The sequence below is a fragment of the Oryctolagus cuniculus genome, chromosome 7 (assembly GCF_051225735.1).
Source record: "Oryctolagus cuniculus isolate XC-2025 breed Fujian yellow rabbit chromosome 7, ASM5122573v1, whole genome shotgun sequence".
Lineage (NCBI taxonomy): Eukaryota > Metazoa > Chordata > Mammalia > Lagomorpha > Leporidae > Oryctolagus > Oryctolagus cuniculus.
The window spans coordinates 89088828-89111850 of NC_142873.1; the positions used below are offsets into that span (position 1 = coordinate 89088828).

The 23023-nt window shown below is 37.6% G+C and overlaps 1 pseudogene; it reads left to right on the top strand.

Moving 5' to 3' along the window:
• The first annotated feature begins 11407 nt into the window (after window positions 1–11407).
• Window positions 11408–23023, top strand: part of LOC100338753 (protein Red pseudogene) — a 32461-nt pseudogene continuing 20845 nt past the window's right edge.

Genomic DNA, 23023 nt, shown 5'->3' on the forward strand with positions numbered 1-23023 from the left:
CTCCTACGGTCATAGATTTCTCTCAGAGAAATTACCCAGATATCTTGGCATAAAAAGATCAACTTTTGAATGCTGTGGGACTAGCATATCAACCAAGAGAAGTCAACAATAAGCATTCGTCTCTCAGTGAAGCAACCTGAATTAAGATGTGGCGTCTGAGCAGTAAAAAGCAAAATGCATCGACAGAAAAAATAAGAATCGGAGTATTTTTAAAATTTTGACCAATTTGGTGGAAGGCCAACTTCTAAAATAGGAGCTCTTCAGTTAGCAGGATTTCTGTACTAGTTCTATAATGGGAAGCTTAAAAGATCTTCTGCTAATCTGAATTTCTATGAGGGAAAGCACGGCTACACTTACAGGCAAGTGTTTCCTAGCCATGAAAGATCTTAAAGGTAACTGCTCACACTTTCAACTGTGATGAGGTGGTGAAAACTGACGTCAAAACTCCAGCCTTGGTGTTATGGGAGATGTTTGACAGCCCTGGAGTTCAAAGACTGATGTGCTTTCTTCCACTGGCTATACAGAGTGAGACAAACTAAAGATCTGGGAAGTGAAATATTCTGAAAATGGGATCATTCACTTTATAAGCTTATTTTGACTTCTTTCAAAAGAAAAATTAGGGAGGGGGAATGAACAATAGAAAGAAAGAGATTCGACCATTACTTTTTCTACTGATTTTTAAGGCAAGTGTACTACTTTTGAGTATAATTTAATTTCAAGCAAATGCATGTTAAAGAAAATGAAGACAATAAAAAAGATGGAAAGAGAGAGGAAAAAAGAATAAAAGTCTGAAGATGAAATCATTAAAACCCTAAAACCACAGGAAGTGTTAAAGTGGTCTCACCCAACATGGTCACTAATGCAGGAATCCCCATTTTCCCTCTCTTGTGCATCAGTGGTCTTAATCAGTTAAAGGGCACTCACAAGGTCTATTCTACTGTTAACACACTAATTCTTTATTCAATGTTTCCTTAGAGTGAATTTAAATCTGCCTTCTTTTAACTTTTACTCCTCCCACCCTCTATTCCAATCAAACTTCCTTTTTCTCATGAAAGTCCTTCAAGAACATGAAGTTCCATAGCTGCAAGAACTCAGGACCTAATCCTGAGGATGGCTGTTCCTGGCAGATGTGGAGCAGAGAACAGACCACCCCCCAAAGGAAATGCAGCTTTGAGAGCAGGGCTATGACATCATTCTGATTAGGGAAAATGTTGCAGCTGGACCCCTGTGTTGCAAAGCATTTATTAAACATGAAACAGTGAGGCCCATTTCCACAGGGACAAAAGAAACAACAGCAAATGGGGTCACACTTGCCCAAGGGAGCCTGAAGCAGAAGAATTCTGACATGAACATAAAGGATGGATGTCTCTGATGCAGCTAGTGAGACAGTTCTCACATTTGCAGTCTTGGGTTCAGTAACAGTGCAATAGTTTGATTTTGGTGATGTTAACACAGAAAGTCTATACACAAAGGTATTATTTTTCCCTCTGCAAGGAGATTGGGACTAAAGAATTAATGAAGGAAGCCGGCGCCGCGGCTCACTAGGCTAATCCTCCGCCTAGCGGCGCCGGCACACCGGGTTCTAGTCCCGGTCGGGGCGCCGGATTCTGTCCCGGTGGCCCCTCTTCCAGGCCAGCCCTCTGCTGTGGCCAGGGAGTGCAGTGGAGGATGGCCCAGGTGCTTGGGCCCTGCACCCCATGGGAGACCAGGAAAAGCACCTGGCTCCTGGCTCCTGCCATCGGATCAGCGCGGTGCGCCGGCCGCAGCGCGCCGGCCACGGCGGCCATTGGGGGGTGAACCAACGGCAAAGGAAGACCTTTCTCTCTGTCTCTCTCTCTCTCACTGTCCACTCTGCCTGTCAAAAAAAAAAAAAAAAAAAAAAAAAAAAAAGAATTAATGAAGGAGGATGGAGGATGGTTAATACAGCACAGCATCCAGCTTTGGGCAGACTAGCAGGAAGTTCTACTGCAGCTCATAAAGAGGCCTTGAATACATTAGATGAATCTGATATAGGACAGCGATCTCAGCAATCCTGGCACTACTAAGAATTCAATCACAGAAAGGAAACCTAGACTAGTGATAGCATATCCTTATTGCAAAGGGGTCTTTTTTCTCCCTCAGAAATGTCAATCACAGATTTGTTGCAACGACAGTCTAACTTGTAATACAGGAAAGACAACACAGAGAGTGAAGGTTTGAAGTCTGACAGCTAATAGGTTTAGAGTCGTTTCTTTGCGTCTGTGGTTAGGAATATTCTCCATGCTCACATTTTCTGAATAAAGTTGGAGGATCAAAATGCCTGAGGAATAAGTGACAGGAAAAAAAGGCAAATGCAATGAGAGAAACAGCCAGACCCACATGAGTTATGATGTCAAGAGGTAAGTTATGTCTACTGGCAATAGCTTTTCAGATTTTCTGATTCTGAAGGCAGATCCTAACAGACACATCTACACCCTTATTAAGAGCAGGGGCTAGTCAGTATTTGACTTAAACATCAAGTATCTGATAACTACATGTGATGGCTAATTTTATTTGCCAAGTTGACTAGGCCATAGGATTCCCAGCTTTCCATGTAAGCATTATCTCTGGGTGTGTCTGTGAAGGTATTTTTGGAAGAGCTAAGTATTTGAATTGGTGAACTGAGTATAGCAGATGACACCACCCAATCCATTGAGGGTCTGACTAGAAGAAACAGGTGAAGGAAGATCGAATTAGCTCTGCCTGCCTTACCAATCTGAGAGCGAGCTCTTCTCTTGTCCTCCACGCTCTTGGTTCTCAGACCTTCAGATGCAGACAGGAATCTACGTGATTAATGCCCTCTTAAGCCTTCCAACTGAACACCAATTTTCCTGGGTTTCCAGCTTGCAGTGGGACTCTTCAGCCTCTGTAACTGCATAAACCAATACATTATAATCAATACCTGAGAGAGAGGGAGAGAGAGGAATAAAGAGAGAGAGAGAGAACTGATTGGATCTGTTTCTCTGAAGACCCCTAATTAATATTATTAATAGGTAAATCTGGTAATGTTTTCAATAGCCATATGCAAGTGAATTGTCATTAAAACAGAGAATTTTACAAGTAAAGACAAACCAGAGAAAAGAATTCTTTTCATTCACAATAGCAGTCTTGAAGCAAAAGATACAGGTAGTTTATGTTACCAAAGTAGGCAACATTATCCACAAGAATTACGTCTTGAGGGGATTTCTCAGCTTATAATGAACTCCTAAGGAAAAACAGACTTACATCAGCTTCTGAAGTAAATCTCTAATAACTTTATGTATGTCTTCCAGTTAGCACAATCATATTTGTCCTAGAAACTGAACAGAAGGAATCCTAGTTCCATGTGAGCTAGTGTTTTGGATGGGATGCTATAAACTGAGGCATCTGCCATGTGGTCTGAGAAGCAGACGAGCCTGCAAAGGGCAACGTCTGCAAGAGAAATGCACAGACAGACAAATGTGAAACACACAGAATCTGTCTCAGTTTCTGACTCTGATTTTAGCTTATATTTCAAAATCTCTTCCTGACTGAAGCCCACCATATTCCTTCCAGTACATTCTGTGAGCTACTTTTATATTCTTTTAGCAAACACCTCTCTTTTGCTTTAACTAACTTTTTTTTGCTATTGCTAACCATAGTCCTGTATACCATAACATAGAACTGAGTTCTTGTTTGAGTAAGAACATAGTCTCATATTTAAAACAGCAAGTGTGACAGTCAGATGACAATTTTTGCTTTAGTTCACCTTACAATGGGTAAAATGAAATTCTCTAAACCCCTTAATTATTATCCCAATCATCCAGATATAAAAACCGTGGTCATTATATTTTATCAATGTTTCCTAATGGACTGCTGGGCATAACCTTGGATCGGACAAACCCCCCAGAGCAGACCTCTAGTAGAACACGTATGTTGATTAAATCACCCTAGCCCATGCACCTGTAGATTAAGCCCCTTTTATGCATTTGGTCACTAATCTAAGTGCTCATAATTTATTAGTGGACAAGATGCAGCCCCAAATTTCAAGGAGACTGTGGAGTCTGTGAAGTTGAAAGAAGAAATTTCAGTGCAGTGTATGGTGTCCTAAAATAGAAGCAAATCTGGATGACATGAAAGCACAAAGATGGAGCATCCATGCCAGTCTTTAGAGATCCAAAAAGAGTTTCCAAGGGAAATGAGGCAGAAAGTAATATGGAAAAGATGAGCAGGAGGTAAGCCAGATTAAAGAGTTAGAGTAAAGGGAGAAGACTCCCGTGCCGAAAGTAAAGTATGTTCCATGGTCTATAGGCAAGAGTTAGCATGAGTAATTTTTCATTATGGCTGGCTCCTAAAATCAGAGTAGGAAAAGATAAGAAATAAAGCTATAGTATGATCCAGATCCAGTGTGAGGACCTTGGATCTAATCCTAAAGGTAAGGGAAAATCTTCCGTGAATTTTAAGCAGGGAACTACATGATCAAAAATGGGTTTTATCAAGATTATGCTCTTCTAAATGAGTGGAAAGATGATGAGCCTACCTTCAAAGAAACCTAGAAAAGTGAGCTGGTTCAGTAGCATATGGCAAACATGATGATACCCAGGATTAATAGAATAACATGAAGATGGAGAAAATGAGAAACACAGAGAACTGATGATAAAGAGATTCCACTGTGGAGATTATACCAAAAAATCTGAGAAAAGGGTAGGATCATTTCTGTGATCCAAAAACCATTGACCTAGATGTCAAATATAACCACATCAGAATATTTCAGAGTTGCTTTCTGTTCCTAAATAAAACTCAGTCTGGATAATTTTTTATAGTTTTCTGAACCTCAAGGAGCTTCAAGACTGATTTTAAAACTTTATTTAACCACTTTACTGCCACATAAGTTACAAAGCCTGGGGCCGGCCATAAAGATGTTAATTTAATGAATATTCATAATCAATAAATATTCATTAAACAACATTTCCGTTCCAGGCATGCTGTTGCTCCTGGCAGGTCCCGCCTGCATGGCAGAGTGCACTTGTTAAATGAGTGTTGCTCATTGCAGAAACACCTTATGGGATTTCATGAAAGAAACTGCATTCATCTACAATACATACAGATGTGTAGAGATAAGTTGGAACAAATTTTGTACAAAAGGAAAAGAAAGCTTTTCCTCTTTGGTACAATTCTTGTGTTTCACAAGTCAAATGTGTGGCCAAATACGTGAAACTCTGTGGGGGAAACCAAGTAAAGTTCAAAGAGTTTTATTTCTGTCTCCATATGCTGAGTAAATGCAAAGGCAGGGGGGCCTAACCAGTTCTATAGCTGCCTGATAGAAGCCAGTTTATGAATGCAAACGGAGATTTGTGAGCATAAATGCTTAAAAGAATCTTGTTTTCCTCATTGCCTGATGGCTTTTGACAAAGCCAACCATTGATTGTTAGATGAGGTGGCTATGATGCTGCATCATTTCTATGATATGATACATTCCAGTTGAACTATACACTATCTATTAAAATAACGTATTTTGCTAAATTATAGGAATCACTATTCTCAAGTATTTCTCACTAAGAATCTGGAAGAATTCTGTATGATCTTCCCATGTTTTCTCACTGTGAGTATTACTCAGAAAATCCACTGGATAGTGAGAATAAACAGATATCTACTCGACAGTTTTATCTGTTTCAGAATTCCTTGATTAATAATGCTATGCAAATATCCAAATACCAACTACTTTTCTGTATTTTAAACATGCTGCAAGACCCTTTTCTTCTTCTTCTTCTTTTTTTTTTTTTTTTTTTTTTTTTTTGCCAGGCAGAGTTAGACAGAGAGAGCAGAGAGAGAGAGTCAGAGAGAAAGATCTTCCTTCCTTCCGTTGGTTCACCCCCCAAATGGCAGCTACAGCCGGCACGCTGCTCTGATCCAAAGCCAGGAGCCAGGTGCTTCCTTCTGGTCTCCCATGTGGGTGCAGGGCCCAAGGACCTGGGCCATCCTCCACTGCCTTCCTGGGCCACAGCAGAGAGCTGGACTGGAAGAGGAGCAACCAGGACAGAATCTGGTGCCCCAACCGGGACTAGAACCCAGGGTGCCAACGCTGCAGGTGGAGGATTAGCCAAGTGAGCCGTGGCGCCGGCCCCCTTTTCTTCTGTTGATTCCTTTGGTTGTCTTAGGCAAATAATCCTGTTCTGTTGTGTTCTAAAAGCACCATGAATCTTGAGTCAGTATATTCCCATCTTATCCTTTTTTCCCAATATTTTGCCCTGTGCCTAGATAATCACAGACATCATCTTTATTGAGGGCTATTGAGGCAACTGGGAAAACTTCAATTGTTTTGCTGCCATGCTACCAATTCACTGAAAAGAAAGTTAACCTGGCAAAAAGTGCTGGGCTTCTGACTCCCTGCAAGAGTCGGCCAAGAATCATTGACAAGCTCACTGAGCCTTTAAGGGAATGCCATGAGTCTGACTGTTGTTGCCATAGTTGTTGCTTCTGCCGTTTTCATTATCAAGTAGGTTTTATGTAATACTCTGATACTCTGTACAACACTCTCAGCAACCTCCATTCCAAGAAAACCGAGAGTTTGCTTGAAGGGAAGCCTTTCTAAAACTCTTACAATCTGACCTTTTATATTTTTTCCTTCAAATCTTGGAACTTTGATTAATACTTGCATATTTCAGATAAAGAGCTAAGTTTCGTGATTCAATAAAGATGGCATTTTCTGCCATCTGCCTTGACAGTCTTTGAACAGAAAATGTGAGAGGTGAAAGGTTGACTGGAAGGGCTTATTGCCTCCAGCATACAGATGGAATAAGAAGCCTCAGTGAGGGCACACGATCAAAGGGAAAATGATTTCCTTACATTTTTCCTTCTTGGCTTTCTGAGTGAAACTTCTCTTAATAGTCCTTATATCACATTATTTTCCTTTCAAAGAGGATGATTTGGAAACCACAGGACTCTCATACCCAAAGTAATTGCCTATCAAACGTAGGTCACTAATTAGCTAAATTAAATTTTTCATATACCCAACAACGATTCTCACTACTGGGCATTTGCTCTTCCTCCAAAGGAGACCCTAATGGTCATCCTATTTTACTTAAGAAATTTTAATTGCATCTTATGGAATACAATTAGTTTATTAGTGAGTTGCCTAAGCTTGGTCATGAATAATAATTGTAAAATACAATAAATTTTTAAATACAAATTATAAGAAAGGAAATGTGAACTCAAATACTTTTTTTAGAGATTAATTTTAACCCAAGTTGAGTTTTGCCTGTAAATTGAATTTGCCTCAATCTGAGAATAGAAAGCTACAGTGGAAAACTTCCATCTAAACTGGCTCAGTGTGACACAATATTTTACACAACTGTGTTTTAGCAAAGTGTAATGAAATTATTTGAAAACTCTATATTGCTAGGAATATTTTTGCTTCTATGATATCATTTTTTAATCTAATTACAAAGGTCCTGTTGTCCTAGATCTCCATGAGCTATTTAATTTAGCAATTTTCAAATTATTTCCTATTCCTAATTAACAGACAGAAAATATTTCATAGGGCATTTCAAAAAAACAAGAAGAAAAAGAAGAATGAGGAGGAGGAGGAGGAGCCAGAGGAAAGGAAGCAGATCCTTGTGCCCTGTGATATGATTCTCCAGTCAACACAACTATTGCATTCCAGGTAACAAGGGTCATTTGTTTGGTCTAGCACAGGCATGGTGTCTTCTGAAGCAAGGCACCAGAGCAACAACATTGAAGGTACTGTGCTTTCACTTTCAAATCCTGTGCTACTTTTTTCAAATTTTACCCAGTTGAAATTGTAGCAGAGAATCCTATGGGATAACAAAATCTTTCAGTTGATTAAACACTTAGGAATTGCTTTTTGAAATATGCTTCCAAAACTCCAGCAACTAAAAACTCTCTTGCAGTTTTACTGCTTTTCCATGGTTTGGGTTTTTAAAATATGACAAATATTCTTGCCACCTTGACTTTGTCCTGATGTGTCTCTCTGCACTACTTGCTTGCCATTTATCTAAACCAAGAGTACAGCAAGCCCTAAAGTGTGAAATTGCAGCTTGTAAGCCAATAAGGTGTTGGGGGCCTGGGGAAATGGAGTCATAGTGTTTGAACATTTATGCTCATAATTCAAAACAAAACCCAGTAAAATGGCAACAGCAATAATAACATCAACAAACCTACCAACAACACTTGCCATCTAGCTTCTTTGATCCCAGGAGGATGTAGCCACTTAACCACTGGTCTAAATCGTCGTGTTTCTTCCAAGTGCAACTGTACTCCAATTGCTTTTGCAAAGACTTCTCGGAATACCCAGTCCTCACTCATCATGTCTGCCTGTCTTCACAATGTAGCACTTTTTGTTTGTACTATTTGGTTTTTAGTACACATATACTGGAAGATCAAAGGAGACTTAGCGTAAGTTAAAAAGGTTTTAGTGTTTTACTTTGGGGGTCTGTTCAGAATAGCCAGCAGAGTCAGCTTGAAAGTTCATCTATTACGTGTGTGAAACCAATAGGAGTTCAAAGCATTTTAACACTTGACCTGCTGCAGTAGATGGAGCCCAAGAGCTGAAACAAGGATTCACACGCTAAAGGACGCCTTCAGCTCTCCTGATTCTGATATATGTGGCTTGATGAACCAAGGGCATGGAAAAGAGTGACGTCAGAGCTTGTATCCTGAAGGACATTCTCTCTCATTTTCTCAGCGTCTTTCAACAGATCATACTCTATAGTTTCAGGGTCTCCTCTGGGCTTGTTTGAAAATATCTCCTTCTAAACCAAGTAAATTTTAATTGCTATCATTACCAGGTTACTGATACAACATATGACAGCTATCAGCCAATCACGTCTATCATATGTCTAATGGGAAGGCTTATCAGTCACAGAGGAAACTTAATTAATTAGGTATTCTCTGTTACAAAGTAACACACAAACATTCTGATCACACGCCCATGAGATAAGCAGCATGAGTCACAGCACAGTACTATATTGGTCCTGTGAGTGGAGAAACTGAGACTATGAAGCTAAAAAGGATTCATTCAAGGTCCCAGACATAACCAAGGACAAAATGTATATGTGAACATGGATATTTCTCCTTCTTGTGTTGGCTGTTGAGAAAACTCTTTCATTACCATGAAGGGAGCAATAACATCCAAAGGCCCTTTGGAAATGCAAGTATTTCGCTCACAGATTTAAAATCCACCAAAATGTAACTTTAAAAGTAGCTATAGGACACAGTGAAGATACGCAACTCTACCATCTAATAATTTACCTGGTTGTCTACTCTACACTCTCTTATGTCCCTGCAACTAAAGGGACAGGAACATCCGTAGCACCACTGAACCTGGCAATTTGCTTTTTTACCCATATATGTTTTGGAAAGATGAAGTGTGTACGTCAGTTTGCAAACAGCATGACTCTGTTAGCCTTTGCTTGATTTATCCTGAGCCAAAAAATGCAGAGCTGATAGCATCTGTTTCCACTACCCTTGCTATCCCAATCATCAAAAAAAGCCCAAGAGTTGGGAAGAAAGTTCTGAAGGCTTTCACATGCCTGTTCCTTACCAGGATAACCACTTTCTTCCATGCATTCATTCTGCTTCCTTTCTTCATGTGTTTGACTCACATGTTTAACTGAAAGATAACTTGAGAGGAAGTCAAAGGGAAAAGATCAAGAGTTAGAGAGTGTATTATTTACCAAAAAAGGAAAAAGAAGGAATGAAATTATATCAATTATTTTCATTTTGGAGGAAACTAAAGAGAACGATCTTCACTAACAGGGAGAGAGAGATCCTGAGAAAATTATGTGAGAACATATTAGACTAGGAATAATAAATTTAACTATTGAACATTTCAGGAGGCTGACCAAAATGTCTTACACTATAAAGTGTTGCAAAAACAAAGGAAAAAAAAAGCATTATGTTTACTGTAGGAGTTTGTTTTGGAAAATGAAAGTGGGGAACTTAGGATTTTAAAAGTAAATGCACATATTGACTTTCTTTCTTTTTTTTTTTTTACTGTGACTTTTTATTTTGTCCCTTGTATGCAAGAATAACTAATTGATAATGGTTGGGAAAAGTGAATTAATTCATATAAAAGAAAATTTTGTATTACATGTTTCAAGCTACTTGCTCATCCTTCCACCTCACATAATTCAATGACATAGGCATTGGGACAAGAGGGGACAAAAGAACAGAGGGCATTTGGGGGAAATAATGATATTTTCTGTTTTGTTTTGCATCATCTTTAAGAATGTGTTGAATTAATATTAAAGTAAGTATATACAAGAATATTTTGAACATGGAATTATTATGGAAAGTGCTACTCAAAATTTGTTAATAGAGAAACAATCAAAATGATACAAACATGTTCAACATGTTTTAGTAGTGTGTTTAATTTTTATTTTGGGAAAATATACAGAAATGAATATACACAAATAATATTTTTGGTTTGATATAATTTCTGTAGCTGGGCATTATTCCATTGAAATATTTAAAAATTCATATAATATGAAGGCCATTTCAAGTCTAAAAATATATATACCAATTATTTTCACAGTAACAAGACTGGAAAGCACTTTTTATAATAACTCATTGCTCAAAATAATCTTACATATCATATAATACTGGTAGTGAGTTAAGAAGGTCAGCAGATTTTTAGAAATCAGTCATAGGAAGCACTTGTGACTAACTTTGTTTTATATACTGAAGTTAGGTTCATTCATACATATTCACATCAGACTCACATTCCCTCACAAACTCCGCTTAAAAATATCAGGGGATGTATTTTTAATATTGGTAAGTAGCCTGATTTAATGTACATAATCTTGCTTTATGTTTATTCAGAACTTTCTCTATTCACCAGAAACTTAATAATAAAAATCTAGTTACATTAGCCATTAACTTTGTGACATTAAGCCCTCTGTCTAGCCTTACCTATTATGATTCAACAACAAGCAATCAATGATTTCCTAAAACAGCTAACAAGTTTTCACAAAGATGGAAGGAAACTATTGCTTAATTATAATCTTTGGAGGAACTAACACACATTAAATCCCAACTGCTACACAATCCTATTAATAAAATCTCTGTTATGCATTGAAAAGGGCTTTGCTCCCCAAACTCATAAAGACTTTTAAACACTGAAGTCCCTGCATTGAGAAATGCATAGTGCAGCTTTGAGGATTATGAAGGGGACCTTAGGAAAGTAGAGATGCTACCAATGTCAGACAACACTATGGAAAATTGTAAGCATCATTCCAGGCAAGCCTGAGAAAGTTGCAGATATCAGTGTGCAGTCTCAGATGGCAGCTATATGAGCAAAGCCCAAGATTGTCCTAGATGTATAAGGGTCATCAAATAGACTTCAGATTGAGCTTGATTCTGGGGCAGAGTCACTTCAAGGAATCTCCTCTAGGGCAATGTCAAGGGAAATATGGGGCCAGAACTGCTGCAGAGAGTCTACACCAGGGTAATCGTTAGTGAAAACACAGAAATGAGACCTGAGTCTGTGAGAACGGAAGCATGGGCTGCAATCAGCAAAGCTGTAAGGGTGGGCTGTCCAAGCCATTGGGAGCCCAGTCTCAAAAAAACTGTCCAAGATGGCAGACATGGAACTTTAGGATTCAGTATTAGCCCTGATGATTTTCCATCTTGCTTTGAAATTTCTTTGTATCCCATTTGGAATGAAAATGTAAATTTTGGGCCTGCCTTGCTACTACATCTTTTATTTTTTTATTTTTTTTTTCATTAGACAGGTAGAGTTACTGACAGTGAGAGAGAGGCAGAGAGAAAGGTCTTCCATCCGATGGTTCAACCCCCAAAGGGCAGCCACAGCCGGGAACTGTGCAGATCCGAAGTCAGGAGCAAGGAGCCTCCTCCCAGGCTCCCATGCTGGTGCAGGGGCCCCAGGACTTGGGCCATCCTCCACAGCCTTCCCGGGCCACAGCAGAGAGCTGGACTGGAAGAGGAGCAGCTGGGACCAGAACTTAGTTTCCATATGGGATGCCAGCGCTGTAGGCGGAGGATTAACCAAGTGAGCCATGGTGCAGGCCTCTGCTACTACATCTTGAAAGAATGTTAGTAGTTTTTCAGTTGTAGAGGAATTCATAGCTAAGACAGGTTGTTTTCAGTCTTGGATGAAAGTTTGGAACGAGGACTTTTGAATTTTAATGTTTGACTGAGTTAAGACTGGGATTTCTTGGGATGGAATGATGGCATGTTGTATGTAAGAAGGATATGAGTTTGGGAAGCCAGAAGTGGAATGTTATGGATTGAGAAGCACTTGGCTTCCCAAACTCATGTACATATTTAAACTCTGAAGCCTGTATTAAAGATAGATGGATTAAGCATGGAGACGATTCAGGTACGGCTTTTGAGAGGTGAGTCTGGTGATAGAACTTGCCCTCAGAATGTAGTTCTCATGAGAGGGTTGGATATTTAAACTGAGTTCAAGCTACTTTCTCTGCTTCCTGGCCAGCTGTGTGATCTTTCTTCCATACTCACCATTGCTGACCTCCATCAGGCACCAGTCTAAACATGAATCTCCTGAACTATGAGCCTCCAAACTACAAAGGATCTTCTTTCAGATTTTCAGTTAAAGCAATGAAGAGATGAGTAATACATCCTCAAGCACTATCAAACTAAGGAGAAACTATACAGAACGTTGCTGGGGAGTAAAATAAAGAATCTATGCATTCATGACATTAAGTACATTGTGTTGCAAAGTTTTTAGCTTAATTACCTAAATTGGGTAATATGTACAATTTAATACTTTATTTAATACTTTTTAATACTATTTAATACTTTATCCCTTTTAGTATTTTTTTTGTTCTAGTTAATACTATTGGTTGAACTCTGTAATTAACACACAGTTATTCTTAGGTGTTTAAATTTAACTGAAAAGTGATCCCTGTTAAATGGGAATAAGAGAGGGAGGAGATGTACAGTTGGGACATGTTCAATTGGACTTGCCCCAAATGGTGGAGTTAGAAATGTGCCAGGGGATTCCAATACAATCCCATCAAGGTGGCATGTACCAATGCCATTTCACTAGTCCAAGTGATCAATTTCAATTCACAATTGATCACACTGATAGGTCTAACAGTCAAAGGGATCACATAAACAAGACTAGTGTCTGCGAATACTAACTGATAGGATAAAAAAGGGGGAGAACGATCCAACATGGGAAGCGGGATACACAGCAGACTCATAGAATGGCAGATGTCCTAAATAGCACTCTGGCCTCAGAATCAGCCCTTAAGGAATTCATATCTGGCTGAAGAGCCCATGAGAATATTTTAGGCATGGAAAGCCAAGACACTCTGGGAAAACAAAAAAACAAAACAAACAAACAAAAAAAAAGAGGACCTAAATGAAAGATCTCTGTGAGTGAGATCCCAGTAGAAAGAACGGGCCATCAAAGAAGGAGGAACCTTTCTCTGATGGGAGGAGAGAACTTCCACTTTGACTATGATCTTGTCTAAATAAGATCGAAGTCAGCAAACTCAAGAGGCTTCCATAGCCTTGGAAACTCATGACTAGAGCCTAGGGAGATTTCTGACGCCATAAACAAGAGTGTCAAATTGTTAAGTCAACAACAAGAGTCACTGTGTACTTACTTACTCCTCATGTGGGATCTCTGTCCTTAATGTGAATTAATGCTATGACTAGTACTCAAACAGTATTTTACACTTTATGTTCTTTGTGGGTACAAACTGATGAAATATTTACTTAATATATACTAAATCGATCTTCTGTATAAAGATAATTGAAAATGAATATTGATGTGAATGGAATGGGAGAGGGAGCAGGAGATGGGAGGGGTGTGAGTGGGAGGGAAGTTATGGGGGAGAAAAAGCCATTGTAATCCATAAACTGTACTTTGGAAAATTAGATTTACTAAATAAAAGTTTTAAAAAAATAAATTTGATAATATATCAAAATGAAATCTTAAAAATGAAGAATTCAATAGAACAAATAAAGATACAGTGGAAAGTATTAACAGAATCAGTGAGACAGAAGAAAGAATATCTGACTTAGAAGACGAAGCACAGGAAATTATACAGTCAGACCAAACATAAGAAGAAATTAAAAAACTAAGACATATGTTGGGAATCTACAGGATACTATCAAATGACCCAACATACAGATTTTTGAAGTTCCTGAAGGTGTGGAAAGAGAGAAAGGATTAGAAGGCCTTTTTAGTAGAATAATAAGAGAAAATTTCCCATATTTGGAGAAAAAAGTGGCATCCAAGTACAGGAAACACATGGAACTCGTTATTGACATTCCACCATGACACATTGTAATCAAACTCTCCACAGTAAAACATAAAGAAAATATTCTAAAATGTGCATGAGAAAAATGCCAGATTATATCAGAGGATCTCGAATTAGACTCACTGTGGACTTCTCATCAGAAACCCTAAAGGCTAGGAGAGAATGGCAAGATATAGTCCAAGTCTTAAGAGAAAAAAACCCAGAATACCAAACCCTGCAAAGCTCTCATTTATGAACAAAGGTGAGATAAAGACCTTCCATGACAAACATAAACTGAAAGAGTTTGTCACTACCTGTCCAGCTGTGCAGAAGATGCCTAAGGATGTGTTGCACACCAAAACAGAGAAACATGGCCATCACTACAAAAGAAGGTAAAGGAAGGAAATGTCCCTGGAAAAGTAATAAAGAAATCCAAGTAAAAAGTAGGAATATTTATGGAAAAATGACAGGGCAAATCATCACTTATCAATAATCACCTTGAATGTAAATGGCCTTAGCTCTCCAGTTAAAAGACACAGATTGGCTGAATGCATTAAAAAATAAAACCCATCTGTTTGCTGCCTACAAGAAACACATCTCACCAAAAAAGATGCATGCAGACTGAAAGTGAAAGTATGAAAAAGAGATTGCATGTTAACAGAAACCAAAAAGAGCTGATGTAGCCATCCTAATATCAGACAAAATAGACTATAACACAAAAAGTGTTAAAAGAGACAAAGAAGGGCACTATGCAATGATTAAGGGATCAATTTAACAGGAAAATGTGACTATTATAAACACATATGCACCTAATAAAAGGGCACCTGGCTATTTAAAAGAAATTTTAAGGGATCCAAAGGGAGACAAAGACTCAAATACAATAGTAGTGGAGGATCTCAATACCCCATTTTTAGCAATGAACAGATCAACCAGACAGAAAATCAGAAAGGAAATAGCAGAGTTAATTGACATTATAGACCAAATGGATCTAACATATATCTACAGAACTTTTCATTCTACAGCTGTAGAATACAAATTCTTCTCACCTGTGCATAGAAGCTTCTCTAGGATTGACCACATGCTATACCATAAAACAAATCTCAATAAATTCAAAAAAATCAAAATTATACCATGCATCTTCTCAGACTAAAGTGCAACAAAGCACGAAGTTAGCAACTCAGGAATCTCCAGAACATATGCAAACACAAGGAATCTGAACAACAATCTCCCGAATGAACAGTGGATCATAGAAGCAATCAAAAGATAAATCAAAAGATTTCTGGAAACAAATTAAGACAACACAACATCAAAACTTATGGGATAAAGCAAAAGCAGTATTGAGAGGAAAGTTTATAGAAATTGGTGCCTCTAACAAGAAATTGGAAAGGCACCAAATAAATAAGCTATCATTGTATCTCAAGGATATAGAAAAACAACAGCAAACCCAATTAGAGAAGAAAATAAAAGTAAAGAAAAAATATAAAAGTTCACCAAAATGAAAAGCTGGATTTTTAAAAAACTAAACAAAATTGACACACTATTGACTGAACTAACCAAAAAAAGGAGAGAGAAGGCCCAAGTTAATAAGATTAGAGATGAAGAAGGAAATGCAACAAAAAATACCACAGAAATTAAGAGAATCATCAGAAATTACTACAAAGAGCTATATGCCAACAAATTGGGAAACCTAACAGATAGATTCCTGGACACATACAACTTACCTAAATTGAGCCATGAAGACATAGAAAACCTAAACAGACCCATTACCAAGACTGAAATTTAATCAGTAAAAAAGACACTCCGAACAAAGAAAGCCCAGGACCAGATGGATTCACTGCTGAATTCTACCAGATATTTAAAGAACTAACTCCACTTCTCAAGTTATTCAAAACAATTGAAAGGGAAGAATCCTCCCAAATTCTTTCTAAAAAGCCAGCATAACCTTAGTACCTAAACCTGAAAAAGATACTACAGAGAAAGAGAACTACAGACCAATTTCCCTGATGAACACAGACGCAAACATCCTCAACAAAATTTTGGTCAACCAAATCCAACAATACATCAGAAAGATCATTCACCTGGACCAAGTGGGATTTATCCCTGGTATGCTAGTATGGTTCAACATGTGCAAATCAATGTGATACATCACATTAAAAAAATGAAGAACAAAAAACATGATTATCTCCTTAGATGCAGAGAAAGCATTTGATGAAGTAGAACATCCTTTCATGATGAAAACTTTAAGCAAATATGGCGTATAGCAGGAACATTCCTCAACACAATAAAGGCAATTTATGACAAACCCATGGCCAACATCCTATTGGATGAGGAAAACTTGGAAGCATTACCACTGAGATCCAGTACCAGACAAGGTTGCCTACTCTCACCATTGCTATTCCATATAGTCCTGGAAGTTTTAGCCAGAGCCATTAGACTAGGAAAAGAAATCAAAGGATTCAAATTGGGAATGAGGAAGTCAAACTATCCCTATTTGCAGACGACATGATTCTATATATAGAAGATCCACTAGACTCCACCAAGAGACTATTGGAACTCATGTAAGAGTTTGGTCGGTCGGGGCGCCGGATTCTGTCCTGGTTGCTCCTCTTACAGGCTAGCTCTCTGCTGTGGCCAGGGAGTGCAGTGGAGGATGGCCCAAGTCCTTGGGCCCTGCACCCGCATGGGAGACCAGGATAAGCACCTGGCTCCTGCCTTCGGATCAGCATGGTGCTCCGGCCGCGGTGGCAATTGGAGAGTGAACCAATGGCAAAAGGAAGACCTTTCTCTCTGTCTCTCTCTCTCACTGTCCACTCTGCCTGTAAAAAAAAAAAGAGTTTGGTAAAATCACAGGGTATAAAGTCAATGCACAAACATCAATAACCTTTGTATACACAGACAATGGCATGGCTGAGAAAGAACTTTTAAGATCAGACCCATTCACAATAGCTACAAAAAAAAAAAAAATCAAATACCTTGAAATAAATTTAACCAAGGATGTTAAAGATCTCTATGATGAGAATTACAAAACATTAAAGAAAGAAATAGAAGAAGATACAAAAATATGGAAAAATTTTCCATGTTCATAGATTGGAAGAATCAATATCATCAAAATGTCCATTCTTCCAAAAGCAGTCTACAAATTCAATGTGATACTAATCAAAATACCAAAGACCTTCTTCTCAGATCTAGAAAAAATGTGCTGATATTCATATGAATAGCCAAAGCAATCTTATACAACAAAAACAAACCCAGAGGCATAACAATACCAGATTTCAAGACATACTGCAATGCAGTTATAGTCAAAATGGCCTGGTACTGAAAAACAGATGGATAGACCAATGGAACAGAATGGAAATGCCAGAAATCAATTCAAGATTCCACAACCAACGTATATTCAACCAAGGACCTAAAACCAATCCCTGGAGCAAGGACGGTTGCTTCAACAAATGATGCAGGGAAAACTGGACTTCCACATGCAGGAATATGAAGCAAGACCCCTACCTTACATTCAAAATGGATTAAAGATCTAAATATACAACTTGATACCATAAAATTACTAGAGAACATGGGGAAAAATGCAAGACATTTGCGCAGGCAAAGACTTCTTGAGAAAGACCTCAGATGCACAGGCAATCAAAGCCAAAATCAGTAAATGGGATTACATCAAATTGAGAAGCTTCTGTACTGCAAAAGAAACACTTAAGAAAATGAAGAGGCAACCAACAGAATGAGAGAAAATATTTGCAAACAATGCAACTTGTAAAGGATTAATGACCAGAATATATAAAGAGATCAAGAAACTCCACTACAACAAAACAAACATCCCAGTTAAGAAATGGGCCAAGGACTTAAGCAGACATTTTTCAAAAGAGGAAATCCAGTTGGCCTACAGACATATGAAAGAGTGCTCAGGATCACTAGTGATCAGGAAAATGTAAATCAAAACCATTAGAATGGCTTTAATACAGAAATGAACAAACAACAAATACTGGTGAGGATGTAGGGAAAAAGATATCCTAATCTACTGTTAGTGGGAATGTAAACTGGTAAAACCACTTTGGAAATCAGTTTGGAGATACCTCAGAAATCTGAATATAAAGGGGAGAGGGAGTGGGAAAGGGGAGGGTTGTGGGTGGGAGGGACGGTATGGGGGGGAAGCCATTGTAATCCGTTATTCGTGCTTTGGAAACTTATATTCATTAAATAAATAAAAAAAAAAAAAGAAATCTGAATATAGACTTAGCATATGACCCAGCCATCCCACTCCTGGGAATTTACCCAAGGGAGATGAAATCAGCACCCCCATGTTTATTGCAGTTCAATTCACAATAGCTAAGATATGGAATCAACCTAATGACTGTCAACTGAAGACTGAAGACTGTACTCTAGGAACACTACACAATGGTAAAAAAACAAAAAATGAAATCCAGTCATTTGAAAAAAAATGCATGTATCTGGAAAAATCACACTTAGTGAAATAAGCCAGCCCCAAAGAAACAAATACGATATGTTCTCTCTGATCTGTGATAACTAATAGAACACCTAAATTGAAAGCTGTAGAAATGAAATTGACACTTTGAGAAGCAATGAATTGAACATTCCTTGTCTTGACCATTGAGGAACAGTTTTTTTTTTTTTTTTTTTTTTCTTAATGGCGAATGGGACTGGGATTGGGAGAGGTAGGAAGAATTGGGGTGGGAGTGGTTATGGAAGGGCAAGTATAATAAGAAGAATCACTATATTCTTAAATTTGAACTTATGAAATTTGTACTCAAAATAATAAAAGAGATGGAAAGTTCACTTCTGAATGTAACAAAAGAAACATTTTATGTATCAATGGGTAGCTTAATCCTCATTATAAGATGAGCATTTTAAAAATAAAAAAGTTCAGTTATTTTAATATCACAAATTATATGATTTTTAATGTATATGGAGATTGCTGGGATATGATATAAATGTTTCCCTATTGTTTTCAAAGCATGAAATTAAAAAAGAAAAGCTCTTTGGCCAGAATTGTATCCTTTAAAAACTAGCCTATTCCCTGGAGCAGGCATTTTGGTGCAGTGGGTTAAGCTACCACTTAAAACACCAGCATCCCAAATCACATCTCCAGTTTGAGGCCTGAATACCCCAATTTTAATCCTGCTAATGCATTTAGGAAATCACTGGAAGATAGCCCAAGTACTTGGGTCCTTGTCGCCCATAGGAGACCCACAGGGAGCTGGAGTTCCTGGCTCCTGGCTACATTGAGCATATTTGGAGAATGAACTAGCAGATGAAAGATTCTCTCTCTCTCTCTCTCTCTCTCTCTCTGCCTCTGTTTCTCTCTCTTTTGGTTCCTCTGCCTTTCAAATAAATAGATATAACTTTTAAAAATAAAATAAAAAATAATTAGTTCCTTACCAAAAAGGGAAGGAACATTGAAATCTCACCACTTGATTTTAACTCCAACAGTATATACTAGTGTCTGTGTAACAATAAACAAACTCATTAACCTTTCCAACTATGTCTCAGTAAGCAAGAGTATTATAAGGAATCATGTTTTGCAATGATCACTGCACAATATCCCAAGTTAAGTAAAAACAAAAATATAAATTATTTTAAAATATTTTTGTTGCTACTTATATGGTTTATAGATTTTTTTCACTTTGTACAACCATTTGAGTTGTTAACTAAGATTTTTTAATGTGAAATTGAAAGAATATATTTTGTGGATTGTTAGAGTCACATCTGTCTATGAACAAAACAAACTTAAACATTTGTAATACTCTTTCTGCTTCATGCTATTTTCAGCTCCAAATTCGTAATTGTCTACCTGTAGTCACAGTGTACTTATCCTGTCTTTTGTTTGACCTAGTGAATCTCCACTTTCTCACTTCCTGACTTCCTTATATCTGCTTTCTTAATCAAGCAATATTAGTAGAATTTACATTTGTACGTGTAGAAGATAGACTATGTAAGCAGATGCTCCATTGTTGGAGATTATGAGTTCCAATTTTACAATAAATTCTAAGCCAAAATGGCATTCAGATTTGGGGTCCCTGCAATTCTATTGAGGTAATACAGAGGATACTTGAATACTGTTATCAGACTTTTTGACTGAAATAATTTCCTGCTCCTGTTAGAAATTTTACTGTTTTAATGATAGTGGCTTTTTTTTTTTTTTTCTTATTTGACAGGTAGAGTTATAGACAGTGGGAGAGACAGGGAGAAAGGTCTTCCTTCCATTGGTTCACTCCCCAAATGGCTGCTACGGCCGGGGCTCCGCCGATCCAAAGCCAGGAGCCAGGTGCTTCCTCCCGGTCTCCCATGCGGGTGCAGGGGCCTAAGCACTTGGGCCATCCTCCACTGCCTTCCTGGGACACAGCAGAGAGCTGGACTGGAAGAGGATCAACCGGGACTAGAACCCTGCACCCATATGGGATGCTGGCACCGCAGGCGGAGGATTAACCAAGTGAACCACGGTGCCAGCCCCCAAATATTTTTTAAAGTCCAGACTTCTTAGCCATTACACTAAGATTTCACATGGGCCTATAATTGTGATTATTGCAGTTTTGAAAACAGTGATTTAGAGAATCAAATGAAAATTATTAAAATATCAAAAGAATATGTGAAAAGGAATCGCTGATGTTTCCATTGGTGGGAGCACAGTTCATAAGTACCTAATTTTGTCATTTAATTGAGATTTCACAGGATCCCCCCTAAAGGCAGAACTCTTCAAAAAAGTAGGAAATTGTTATTTATTAAAGTGTTACCTTTTTTTCCCTAAAAATCCATCTCTTTATCTAGCAATGAATTCAACAGAGCACACAGGTAAAGACTTTGTGGTTTGGTACCAGAGTGATATGAAAAGGAAGCTTGGAACTGCCACTGCCACATAGCAATTATTGGGCAAATTATTTCATCTTGTGACCTTAATTTTTGTATAAAACTACATGGTATAACAATAATAATAATATTAAAGTAATTAAATCAGTTGAAAATTAAAATGATTAATAAATAAAGTACTGACACAGTGCTTGGCATCCAGAAACAGTCAATACATATTCATCTTTAAGATTAATAGGATTCTCCACTAGTAGCTATAAATGTGGTTCATTTGAGTAACAGAATTTTATGGGCAATGCATTTCTACTATACTTTTTTCAAGCAATGGTATAGCTTATCACTGGGACTTGAATTCAATTGTTGCAAAATGAAGATTAAAAAGAAGATGTGATATTCAGGCCTAAAATCTGTATTGAGGAATGAAAACACACAAGGGCACATTGCATAACTCACAAGGGTGCATTACATAACTCAAGGAGATGTCACCATTGTGACAGGTATGAATTTCTCAATGTAAAACCCAATAGATGATAGATGCAATACAGTCTTAACTGGTCAGCCTAACAGGTCAGAATTCTTTTTCTATTAAACTGCTCAGTTGTCTGTCTCTCCCTCTGACATACAGTGAAAGATAAATTGCCAACATTCCCCTTATCAGTTAAAAATTAAGGAAAAATATTGTCCATGCAGGACCAAGTGGCTCTAAAGCAAAACAATAAATAAAGAATAACTAACACATATTTGTTATTTGTCTTTAAACTTTGTTAAAGTGACAGACTTTGAAATGACTTAAGGATGTAAGTGTCTCTCTGTGTGTCTAGTACAATGATGTAGTAGTCTCAGAGATAACATGCAATGTGGCAGTTGCTATAGTAACAAGATGTTTCTCATTGAAGGGCAGTTAATAGAGTGGCATATAAATAACATATGTACAGTATATTGTCTTTGAGTGAATGACCTGTGCCCTTGGACTATACGAACATGTTTTCTTCCTTTCCGAAAGCCTTGTCTATTTTTTGATGTTGCATATGTATCTAATAGACTGGTGACCAAACTGCCCCCTTTGAAGCTACACAGGGTACAGATCTGTGTCAAGATAATAAAAGGTGGCTCAATATTGCATGTGTGGTTAAATGGAGTAATGGATTAGAAATTAAAGCCATTGAATTAGGTGTTGTACTGAAAAATTTTACACATTATAAGCCCACTTCACGATTAAAACTTACAGTACCATTATTTATTTTTTGTAATTTAGTAGGATTGCTACAACACATAGAAATTAGTTGTTTACATGGAAAAAAAAAAGATAGAATGTTAGACAGAGATGCTAGTGAGGCACTGAGGTAGAGAAAGCTGCTGCATTTAGAGTGCCAAGAATGGCAGCTGGGTTTACTCTTCTGTTCTCTGGCCTCAGGATACTCCCTTAGTGAGTTTAAGTCTTATATCATTAAACCTGAGAAAGGTCTCACTTAATAGATGCAAAGAGTAGACAAGGATATCAAAATAGCAAATGCAGAAGAGATTACTATGCTAATGTAAATCGTTGTTCTTATAAATTTATGAAGAGAGTAAGATAAATTTTAGAAATAGTTTGTTCTGCCTGGTTTTAAAATAATGGGCAGTGCTAATGACAATTCAATTAACTTTCTTCTTATTTCATGGTCAGCTAGTCATGTTACTTAGCTTATAACTTTTGACTTTTTAAATAACACAGGAATAGGTTAGTTCCATAAATATAAGTGAGAGATGTGTTGGCTGGTGTGTCGGATTTTCTGAATGCTTCTGATGGAAATAATTATAATTGGAAATTAGAATATATGTATATATGTACATATCTGTGCATATAAAATATTCATCTATGTATTATGCATTATGTAAAATCACATATAATATGTTTGCACAGGTGATGTCCTATATTCAGATGCATATAAAAGCGTGTGCATATGTGTCTGTTTATATACATA